Source organism: Hyposmocoma kahamanoa, unplaced genomic scaffold, assembly GCF_003589595.1.
Source record: "Hyposmocoma kahamanoa isolate Upper Pololo Valley unplaced genomic scaffold, ASM358959v1 87, whole genome shotgun sequence".
NCBI lineage: Eukaryota > Metazoa > Arthropoda > Insecta > Lepidoptera > Cosmopterigidae > Hyposmocoma > Hyposmocoma kahamanoa.
In genome coordinates this window covers 22,799,664-22,812,243 of record NW_020654422.1, presented here as the reverse complement: position 1 = coordinate 22,812,243, position 12,580 = coordinate 22,799,664, and the positions used below count along the sequence as shown (strand labels likewise).

The 12,580-nt window shown below is 36.3% G+C and overlaps 1 protein-coding gene across 1 annotated transcript in view; it reads left to right on the top strand.

The window, feature by feature from the left end:
- Positions 1-3,557: 3,557 nt before the first annotated feature.
- LOC113235259 (MOB kinase activator-like 2) overlaps positions 3,558-12,580 on the top strand; it is a 34,227-nt gene continuing 25,204 nt past the window's right edge. The window contains exon 1 of the mRNA XM_026470902.1: positions 3,558-3,691. The gene's annotated coding sequence lies outside the window, so the exon portion shown is untranslated. The remainder of the gene's footprint in view (positions 3,692-12,580) is intronic.

Genomic DNA, 12,580 nt, shown 5'->3' with positions numbered 1-12,580 from the left:
TGGTGTTTTTGTTCAAACACTTTTAAAAACATGCTTGGTTATTGCTGTTTCTTTTAAGGTATCATTTATGCAGATATCTTACAAATTCTTAAAATTAGGTCCTTTTAACCACATTAAAGGCGTATTTAATTTTGAAGGCAGAGTAATAAAACAATATTTTAACTGAAAGCATGTGTTATTTATTGATGTTCAAAATGACCGCCGCGATTTCTAACACAAGCACGGGCACGTTTTCTTATTTCTGTAGTTGTTGTTTTCAACATCATTTCCAGCTTCATGGTAGCAAAAGCCGAATTAATTCTTTGTATTAATTCTTCTTTAGTGTTTATTTCCACACTCGTGTACACTAGTTCTTTGGCCCGACCCCACACAAAATAGTCCATCGGGGTCAGGTCCGGTGACCGAGCGGGCCAAGGGATGGGCCCACCTCTGCCGATCCAGCTTTGAGGGAAGGAATTATGTAAGTGTTCTCTTACATTTAATGTCCAATGCGCTGGACAGCCGTCTTGCTGGAAGATGATTTCCCGGTCGGTATCAAATATTGGGGCACCAGATTCCTCTGCAAGCGCTGGAAAGTCGTTTTGCAGAAATTCTAAATAATTATCACCATTCAGATTATCCGGTAAGAAGTGCGGACCAATCAAGGTTCTGCCAATTACTCCCGCCCAAACATTGACAGAGAATTTCCTTTGGAAAGTCACCTGCTTTTTCCAGTGCGGATTATTATCCTTATTGGCCCATTGATGTAAATTGTGAAAATTTGTAATTCCCTCCCTAGAAAATTTACTTTCATCCGTCCACAAGATTGATTTCAGGAACCACGCATTTTCAATGTCTCCATTAAGGAGCCAACGGCAGAATTCAATCCTTCTGTGAGGATCTTGCTCTTCCAGACCTTGCACACCTGTTCCGTGGAACGGATACCTATTATTAGAGTTCAGTGTTTTCCACACTTTCCATTGGGAAATGTTTAGATTTCGAGCTATTACTCTGACGCTTGTTCCAGGATCCGCTTCAAATGCTGCCAAAATATCTTCCTCGGTGCTAGTACTGTGTCTACCAGGGTTGACTCCAGGTTCCGCACGGTGTATTCCACTTTCAGAAAGACGACGAAATGTGTTGTAAAACACTCTAACGTGCGGCACCCTGCGATTCGCATAGCGCTCTTGATACATTCGCCGCGCCAAAGATCCATTGCCGTCTGCTCTTCCATACATAAATACGATATCCGCATTTGAAAAAGTAGCCATAGTCAATTCAACGCAAGTGAATAGATAATAGTCTAAAATCAACACGTGCAGGAGCGCAAAGGGCTGCAGCTGAACACGGTGAAGGTGAAATATCACGAATACGGAAATAACGTCTAGTAACACGGGCAGTTGTCACTTGACTAACTAAAAATGTGACGACTCCCTTAATACTCTCCCTACTCCTGGCTAAAGAAACGTCGTTTTAGCAATGTTCGCCATCCCCTATTCACCTACCTGGAAAACCCCAATTTATTGCCGTCCTACTCGCACCGTGCGCATTGGCTGTTATTTGGCGATACCTTACGATTATTGTACACGTGCGCAATAAGTGTTAGAGTTGCTCTCAGTTATCATTTCCAACTAAAAAATAAGTTAAATGACTAAAAATTATGTTTTATTCGACTGGTTTGAAAAATAATTTTCTTTCTCAATTTGGTTTGTAGGTCCCAATTTCAATAATTTATTACGTATCTGCATAAATGATACCTTAAAAGAAACAGCAATAACCAAGCATGTTTTTAAAAGTGTTTGAACAAAAACGTCAAAAAACCGATTTCGTTAATTATTCATCATTTTCGTAAACTTTAAAAGCCTGTAAAAAATATTTCCCACGATACAGATGCTTAGAACATGTTTTATTAGACTGTGTGCACATTACTTTATTGAAATAAAATAAAAAAATAATTGAGTTATTATTTGAGCTGGTCTTTATTAGCCCATACCTCTAAAATTATTGGCTTTTTCTCAAAAAATCTTAAAATTTAAATTTAAAAAAAATTTTTAGACTTCGTCTTAGACAACCCTACCTAAAATGCTTCTAAATAGTCTATGCTACCTTCACATTATCAAGTTGAAAAATAAGGGACACCCTAATGTGTATATATATAATATATATATAATATATATATATATAATACATATATACACATTAGGGTGTCCCTTATTTTTCAACTTGATTATTTTTTAACGCATAGGGCCTTTTTTAAATTTTAGTTAATTTGGAATATGATAACCCTTGCCGATTTGCATCGGAACGTGTTCATACAAGTTACAATAGAGTACAAGCGCGTGGTTAGTGCGCACTCGTTTTTTTCGTCATTGAAATGCAATTAGTTGTGCTTAATAGCATATTAACTTAACAGGATATTTTAGGACATTAAAAAAAATGTGTTAATACACATTTTAATAAATAATGTGTTAATACACATTTTTTTATTTAAATTCTTAAAATATCCATACAATTACGAAGTGCTAAGAAAAGTATATTCTTAGTCGGCGCAGCAAACCATCAAATAACAGGTGCCAAACTACCATCTAATCGATAAGTTCTTGCGGTGTTGTTTTTTAACATTCGTGAAGTTAAATTGCCTATCAGTGCATGCACTAATCTAGTTAATCGCGAGTGTATTATTTTCTAGAAAAAAGCAAGTATACCCACAAAATCACTTCTCAATTGTGTTAAGAAAGTCGTGGATCTTTACTATGTTTGGCGGAAACTTCAAAAAATTTTTTTATTGTATTAATCAGAGGAATTTAAACGTTGTTTTCTAGTAAATAGAATTCAGATTCGCCATTAATGTTACATACATGAAGGCGTAGTAACTGGGCGGTCGCCGCGCGGCGGCCGCGCGTAAATATTCGCCTCGTGTATCGGGTCGCTTAGAAAAACGGACATGCTCTTGACTGTACTACAAAATACTGACAAATAACACTTCAAAAGATGTATTTAAAGATTTAAACATAGATTGTCTTCGAATTATATTTTTCCGATGTTAAAAAATGATGATGAAAAAATATTTTAAAAATTATGTACCTCTATTTATAAGATCATTGTTCTATTTGATGTTGAATTACCAACAAACTACATACTATAACTATGAGCTTGGTGGCAGAATGCTTCCGTGGATTGCCAGTTGCCACAAAAAAAAATTGTGAATGAGTCGAAGAGTTTATTTTTTACTTTTTACCGAGCGAACGAAAAACGAATGTTCCGATTCGATTTTTCGTCTCATTTTATGGAATGTTTAATTTTAATATGTGAATAGTGGTGTTTTCTCAAGCCACCGTTACCGCACGTTTAAAAAATATTTTTTCTTGCTAAGAATCATTTACCAGGAAATATTATAGATTGTTCTATAAAAATAAGTGTCTTAGTTGCGCAACATGGCGAATTGTGCTCAGCTGGATATCTAATAATGACCGTGTGACACGCTCTACTTGTCAGTGAAGAATTGAATAGTGTTCAGAACCTACAATAAGAAGTTAGGTCGGAGAGTTTATCGAATTGTGATGGGAGTGCGAGCGGTCCCGCGCGGCTGCAGCTAGGACGCGGACAGTGCAAAGGCAATCACCGCACCACTTTTTGTTGGACAGTAACAGGAATCCGTCAAGCTGGAGCGACTACCTGAGTATCTGCGTGACACCGTCGACTGGTTCATGGGGTGAGTGCTGCTTCGTTTTACCCTCGATTCCAATCCTTGTCCTATGCAGCGGTCCTCCGTGGCAGCGAGAGACGATGATATTGTTCCTAATCCTAATTGCTGCTGCTGAACAATCAACGTCGTTGTACATTGCTCTCATCCAACCAAGTTAAGTTACAAAAGTGGTACTCCTTGCAATCGTAAGGGTACAGTCGTAAGGGTACTAGGCTACAATGGAGAATGCAGCAATTTCGTCACTGGAAATGCTCCATGCGTAAGATTCAATCCCTATACTCACTGAAATAGCACTTTGTTCGAATTGTAAATAGTTAACACACGAGATACGCATGATGCTTAAATTTTACATTTGAGTGACTGCTCTACAGACTTCAAAATTGCAGCATTCGCTATTGTAGCAGCAACAAAACAATTTAAACTCTGACATTATTGATATCTCTAAAATTTATTTATACTGACTAATCTGTTTTAAACATTGAGAAATAATTGGGGATAGCGTATTATGATTGCACTTTTGCTATTGTACAGACTTTTGGTATACAATACGTCTGCAGGCAGGCAAAGAACATTGGTGATAGATTGTGTACTGTTTGTTTGTTATTTTCTACCATTGAACTACGTGACCAACCAGCATCAAAATAAGGTCGGGTTTTAAATTGTTCCTTATCCTTAAATTGCCACAACAGTGAAAGAAAACATTAAAGGAGTGTTGGTATCTAGCGTCTAAAAACATACACAAAGCTGGTGAAAGCCTATGAGGAGCTGTAATATATGTATAAGTTGTGTGCTGTTATGATTGTAAATGTGAAGAATTTTAGAAATGTGCTGCAACAAACCCTTTTATGCAGTCCACAGCATGTCTAAGCTTTACACATTGCACTATGAACTGTTCTTATCTTAAGTGCAATGGAGTGGAATTTGATCTTAAGGGAGTAAAAAAGTAAATCTTAAATATTAAACCCAGCACATTGTTGATTATATTTAGCATATAATCATCAATTTCAGTCCATTTACACGTCCCACTGCTGGGTGCAAGCCTCCTCTCAGGCGAGGGTTTAGGCTGTAGTTTGCCACACTGACCCAATGCTGGTTGATGCCTTCACACGTTTCCCAAGGGTTGTGAAGTTTCTTGGGCATGCAGGTTTCATCATGATGGTTTCCTTCATGAAAAATATAATATAGTAATGTTAACAACCCTGTCTATGTACTGTAACTCGCCTTCACAAATTCATTTACGGGGGCAATCTCAGGAATCGAGCAGCTCTTCATCACAGGAGGAAAAAAATATACTCCTCCCTCTGAACCTACCCCACAAGTTATAACCCCACCTGAGCAAACCTAAGAATCTGTGCCCAAAACTTCCTCTAAAGTTAAGGCGACTCCTGGGGGTCTACTCTCGATCTCCATCCGACATCCGTCCGAAACAATTGCTGTCAAATAAGTAATATTCGACAATGAAGCTTCATTCGCATCACGCGTCTTTTCATTTGGTCAAGTATTGCTTATTTGGCAGTAATTGTTTCGGATGGATGTCGGACGGAGATCGAGAGTAGACCCCCTGAAGCGAAGTCTAAAATTTCGGAAAAAACAATCTATGATTAAGTACATTTTAAATTGCAATTCATATTAATATTTCATTATTAACTTGAATAACACTAAATAGTTGAACGACTACTAACTGTTGCTCTTGTCTTCATTCTTTTCAATTTTAATATACAGCCACGTGCAGGTATACCAGGTGTACCTTTTACATTATGGCTATAGGTTTTAAGAACACATAATTTTTTTCTTCTAGATAGTTTTAAAGGAAGACTAAATGTGAAAATTGTGAAATTTTTGACGAATTTGCACGAATTTATTCCTTTCCAAGATTTTATATGTTTATGAATATATGCCTTTTAATTAATTTAATTGAATGTATACACTCCTATAATTACCAATTATTTTTGTAACTTACAAATTAATAGTTTGTTTCATACAATTATAAGATAAAGGAAGAGCGGGATTCCTGTCACAGGTGGATGACACCTACTAGGAAGTCCCAAACTTGTGAAAAAACAACTTAAAAACAGAAAGAAACTTTTTTTCATTTTTTTATTACAAAGTTGTAAATTCATACTAATTTGTAACAACTTTCTATACAGAAAAACTGTGATGTTTATAAGAAAAGTCCTTAATTTATTGAGCAGTAAAGTCAGTTATTATTATTATTATTATAAAATTCCAGTTGATATTCAAAATTTACCTGCTTTGCGTTTATGAGGTACAAAACTGTAGTGTAACAAAAACTTTTCACTGTATATTATTTATACAGCTTCTGCGTATTTGGATGACATAAACCCATAGTAGTAACCTATTTAGCTTAGATTGTCTTGATCTAAAGCATTTTAAATAAATATTGTAATTAATAAATGTTTATTTACAAAGAGCAAGCCCGAGAGTTACTTACTTCTTCGATTGCAACAACAACTTATATTACAAGGTACATCGTACAGTTAAAGTGCGAGGCGTAAGACTGGTGCCTGTGGTGGTGACTGGTGAATGAGTAATAATAATAGCCTTTATTGCTGATACATTTCTCAAATGTTACAGTATAATTCGTTAATAAAAAATAACCATTCTTAAATTAATAGTAAAAATAAAAATAATATACAGTATAATAGAGTTTCAAGATTCATTTATTATAAACATTTATTACATTCATTATAAATCTGTGTGCAACATTTTTCTGTAATATCATTTCTTATAATTACCTCCACATCATCATCTTGTCTGAATGAACATAGATAGGCTTTCTCCAGAGAGTCCTAGTTCTCCCTGTCCTGTGCCTGTTACCAAACAGGTCTGCCACCAATAGTAAATCATCTTCCCATCTTTTTCTTTGCCTTCAGTCTGCATTTGCCTTCTCTTGGGTACCACTCTGTGATTGATCTGAGGCTATTTTTGTTTTTCCTACTCATGTTCATCATACTTCTTTCCACGCTATGTTGGCATACCTCTAGCTTTTCTGTGTTTTTTTCTTGTTAACGACCAGGTTTGACAACCGTACGTTAAAAACACGGAAGGAGGAAACTGTCAAATACCCAAGAATCTCTATTTTTCATACCTTTTTTTTTTTGGGACTAGTAGCTTTTCCGTGTGTTGGTGACTCTTTGACCCATCTCTTTTATCATTTGGTTATCAGGTGATATGATCTGCTCAAGGAACATGTATTCCTCTACTATTTAATAGGTTTACCATTTAATTTTATTATTGACTTGTTACCATTCGTCATGAGTTTTGTTTTTACGACGTTCATTGCTGGACCCGCTACCGCGCTCTCTTGTGCAAGTTGTTATAGCATCAAATCCCATTGGATTTGATGCTCTCTCTGGATACATTTATCCAGATGCAATGGAGGTGATTCAATCTTATACCATTGATATTTAGCCCGAGGTGGTCCCGGTCTAGGCGGCGGAAGACTTTTTCCAGTGCTGCTGCAAACAGCTTTGGGGATGAAGAGGCCTGTGAACTTGGCTTAAAAGATATGGTAGATTCATTAATCTACCATCCCATCCCATTGGATCTGATATATTTTTGATGTAGTACACCATGTTGTTCAAGTGTTTCCAATAGGTGTTTGTGTTATATACTGTCAAAAGCTTTACTGTAGTCCACAAGTCCCAGGTAAGTAGGTTCTACTGTATTCGTTACATTTTTGGATTATTTGCTTAATGGTATGGACATGGTCAAGTGATGAGAAGTTTCTTCTAAATCCTGCTTGCTCTCTAGGTTGGTTTTCATCTAACGTTATTGTTATTCTGTTTATATCAGTTTCGAAAAAACTTTGTACGTATTGGACATTATGCTTATTGGTCGAAAGTTTTCAATTTCGCTTGTCTCCTTTCTCATTAATATGTCCGTGAAAGCTAATCAAAACACTCCACTAGGTTCACACAGTTTTATTCAGCAAGGTAGCCAAAGTAAAAGTGTCATCACTCCTCCAACATACCACCCATAGCACTATTTGTACCTACACACAATTCAACACAATATCTGTATATGACACTCACGTAACAGCGTTATTGTTGATCCTATCCACTGACTAGGAATGTATTTGTTATCAAAAATTTGGTTGGAAATAGCCTGAAGTTTGTTAGTGATCAGGTCTTCGCCTGCTACTTATTGTCTCTCTGTGTCATAATGACTTTATTTACCTCACTACTAATAATTTGGTGGAATAGGTTCTTCATTTTCGTGTCCTCTGTTTGGCTCAAGATCATCAAGTATATTGTCTGCAGCTCCTACTTCGTGGTATAGGTCTTTATAAAAATCTGTGGCAATTTGCAGGTCGGATCGTGTTTTCGTTGTTGAAAGTCTTACTTGCTTTTTCAAATTCGGTATCCAGCTTGTAGTATATTTTAGTTCCCTCTGTGCTCAAAGTCAAATAATCATTTATTTATTCATGGATAACATTTTCACACTTGAAAACGTCATTTATTAAGCTACTGCTGGTTCATTATGCTGACCTCATGTAGTGATTGCTCTTTCAAATAAACTTAAATGCTATGGAAATACACTTTGAATCATAATTGTGTGGAATCACGAGCCATGTCGTCTTTCCATACTTCTTTATCTAACACATACTTTTCAATTTTGTAATATGACTTTTCAATTAAAATACTTACAATGTATGTTTTCAACTTAGGAAATGATAATCTTAATATATGCTCCGGAATCTTATTGTAAAAACGTATACAGTTCGCCATAAAAGAATCGGTTACCTTAGTTAAACGAAATCGTGGTAACATGAATTTGGACTTAGTTCTAAGGTTAATATTATGAATATCTTCTTTCGTAATGAAATTATGTGTATTTTTACGGGCATACAAAATATTTGAGTAAATGTACTGTGTGATGCCTCAGTCATGATACCAGTCTCCTTAAACTTTTTTCTGAGAGAAACCCGAGAACCTAAACGGAACACAGAACGAATAGCTTGTTTTTGCAACACAAATATGGTTTGTATATCTGACGATTTACCCAACATGAGAATCCCGTAGGACATTATACTATGGAAGTAACTAAAGTAAACTAGTCTAGCAGTAGCAACATCGGTAAGCTCATGTATTCTACGGACTGCGTATACAGCAGAGCTTAATCTGCTGGCTAATCATTGAAGTTCTTTCTAAGTTCAATCTAAGGTCACTCCCAAGAAGAGTGCTTTATTGACAAGGTGAGCTTCAACATAACTGAGGGCTTCGAGAAAGGCTCGAGAAAGTTTCACCTGTGAAGACTGATGCCTGAAGTGGACATTTCCAGTTTCTAAGTAATTCCATACTACCATTCCATACAGCCGCACCAGGGTGAAATTCAATTTTGTTTCTTCGTTCCTTGGAATTAGGGAGACGTAGAACCGGCTGCGATAAATGAGAAATTACCCACTTTTTAATTTGAATTTATTACTGTAGCGTAGTAAAGTAGTATTTGTATGACACAACACAGACTAAGTAAACAAGCAATCATATTATAGTAGTTTATGAGACTGTTACATAATGAAAGGCACTAAAATACATGTGTGGGTATTCACACGAATGTTTTCATTTTTTATAATAATTGGGTAGGTATAAACTTGCCTAATGAGCTTATTAACAACTTCAGGTATTGAATTGATATCAATACCTGAAGTTCTGATATTTTTGATCTGATTTCCATATGGAAATCAGATCAAAAATATCAGGACGTCAGGAGCAATATCGGGACCATACAGGTTGCAATGTGGGGTGAGACGGGGAGGGCTAACATCTCCCTCTTTATTTAACTTGTATATGAACGAGTTGATAGTTGAGCTCAACGGTAGACATGTGGGTTGCCACATCGACGGGATAGCTGATAACAGCCTTAGCTACGCAGACGATAGTGCTGCTGAGCGCGTCTGTCTGCGGCCTCAGATCACTACTTGGTATTTGTCAATCGTATGCGGATAAGCATGGACTAATGTATAACACAAAAAAGAGTAGTACATGATGTTTGGGGTCATCCATAAAACCTTATTGAAAGTTCCACCTATTACATTAAACGGTGATCGTCTTGATAGAGTCGAGCAGTTTAAATATCTCGGTCATCTGGTCACTTGCAATCTCAAAGACAATGCTTTATCGGTCAAAGTTAACGTGATCGCCCGCAGGCCTGCTCGTGGTTCTCCTGTAGTTGAACTTACAGTATTCAGGGCCTTCTGTACATCTTTCTACACGTGTAGCCTGTGGGAGAATTGCTCTCAAAAGTCGTATGGGGCCCTCCGTGTCCAGTACAATAATACGTTTAGGGTGCTGATGAGGCCGCCCCGTACTGTAGCGCCTCGGGCATATTCGCAGCGACACAAGTCGATTGCTACTACACGATCATGCGCAAAGGTGCATCGGCACTGGTGAGCAGGGTACGGGCCAGCTCCAACATCATCCTGTGACGGTGTGACCTCCTTGATCGTCATCCCACCTTTTTATTTAAATTCCTTATTTTATTCTCACAGTCGTATTTAAATTCAAATTCTGAGTTGTTCCATTCTTTTGCCTCACTTTCCGATTTTGTTTCGTTCCATCGACACTCCCTGCCCGATCGCGGTAGCGAACACATCTCTTCTTATCTTTTGAACCTTTTACTGTTATATTTACACCGTTGACATTTTAAAGATCATAATATTATTGTTAAACCTAAATAAATACCTATAAAACTGGACTTTCAACCTTTGAACTTTAAATTGACTAAGTAAAATGTATGGAGGCTGTGGAGGCTACTACTACATTCCATCCAACAGGACATAACGCCACCAGCATCTGCAGCGCTCCTACAATCCTACGCACGATAGCGGACAGGTTCGACTGTCCGTATATAAACCGCGGTTGTCACTTGCATATCATTACTAACACTTAGATCATAAGTAATTTTGTTACTAACCATCTGTAGATTTTAGTCAATTCAATTTTTAATTTTCAATATTATTCTTTTTAATTCAGTTTTAATTATCTAAATTTTTAATTTATATTATAAGTAATTTGATAATAATATAATTTGAAATATGGATTGCAATTATCTGAAATAATTTTTTTTTATTTATTTAATGGCTAATTATGTACAGTTACATACACTGCTTTATCTATACACATATTATAAGCTCTCTACGATGTGTTCAGGAACCACATGTTACTTACGCATGTACCGCGTTTGGCATTGCGGCATTTGTCAGAGCTATTAGCAGTATTTATTAGTAAAATAATACAAAAAACTTATTTCTCACGCATGTCATGCAACCGCAGTTTTTTTCAAATTCATAGATAAACTAGAGACGGCCCCAACTATCATATCGTTCGATATCAAGTAACGTGTGCGATTTGTCAAAATAGTTTGCTATTGACATTTCGTTTCGACTGATATTAGAATTGAGGTCAAATCAATTTTTTTTTTGTTTTTCAGAGATATTCGAAATTTGAATGTAATAATAAAATCGAATTTGATATTATTAGTAATGCACTAATAACATTTTCACAGATAAGAAATTTGTTGTAACAAAACAGTTTTATCTTTATGCTGGTCGTAATTTGCGGTTTTTGAACACATCATGGAGGATTTATGATATGTGTGTAGATAAAATAAATAATGTTTAGCATTCGTGTAATAATACAAAATTATGGTCAAAATTCCATTATTTCGCGTGTTTCAAGACAGTATAACAAAAAATTTTGTGGACTGGACCCATTTTGTAATTCTAAGACAAATTTTAAAAATGAAGCAATAAAAAACATGATGAGTAATAGTAGTACAAACACATAGTATTTATAATATACAACTAAGCACACGCACGCACGCACGCACACAAACACACACACAGACACTTTGATATGTTAACCTTGCTTTGCTAATTTATTTTCAAAAATTTGTTTAAAAAAAAAATTGTTATCTTAATTTTAATTTTGATAATTTTTTTGTTATATTACTGTGAAGTACCGATTCATTTACAATAGTCGAGGAAGTTTGTGAAGAGAGCCCTTCTGTGTATCTTCGTTTATTGTAACTACATCAATGTCACTTGAGCTGTTAATTTCCCAAATATAAATAAAAAAATAAATACAAAAGTTATTGAAAGAATTCGAAAGAAAGTTCCGAGAATGAGAAGAGGTCATTCATACAATCTGGAGAGCCTGTGTTTATATCAAATGTAGAAGATTCCTCTTGATCAGGGACCTCATTACGGTTGTGTTAAAAACAGCGAAATCTTTTTTTTTTTCTCCATCTGATAGAAGGTGGGGATCGAGGCGAAATGATTTATAGGAAAACTGTAACCAGCCAGTTTTTTTCGTCTCTGAAAGACGCTGCATTCGGGCTGCATGAAGCGGGCAGAGGCTTCTAAGCTTCTAAGGAAACTTTTTCTTGGGACACGACAGGCTTTATCGACTTATGCCGTAAAAGTTCAGGACAGTTCTTGTCGTCAGATTGTTGCAAGGCTGAACAGTATAGGCATGTTAGGGTAGTAACAGTACATGATTGGTGAGGTTGGGCGCATTTATAGCACCGAGGCTTAGACCGGCATTGCGCTTTGACATCATATAACAAAGCGGCAGCATTTCAAGCACTAGATGTTGAGGAGGAGGAGGGGAATAGAACAAGTAAACATGCTAGAGAAAAGAATGAACGTGGGAGGACTACAACTAATTGCGTAGGAATCCACTCGGTCGAATCATTATGCCAGCTTCCTGTTCCTGTACGCGATGGGCTTTAAGAATATTACCAATACCAGAAGGTAAAAGTAAACTCTCTACTAACTCGTCCATATTAGATCATAGTCATAGTCATTTGTTCATAACAAAAAAGTTATAAAATTAAATTGAATTCCAAGAAATAATTAATACGATAATTAAA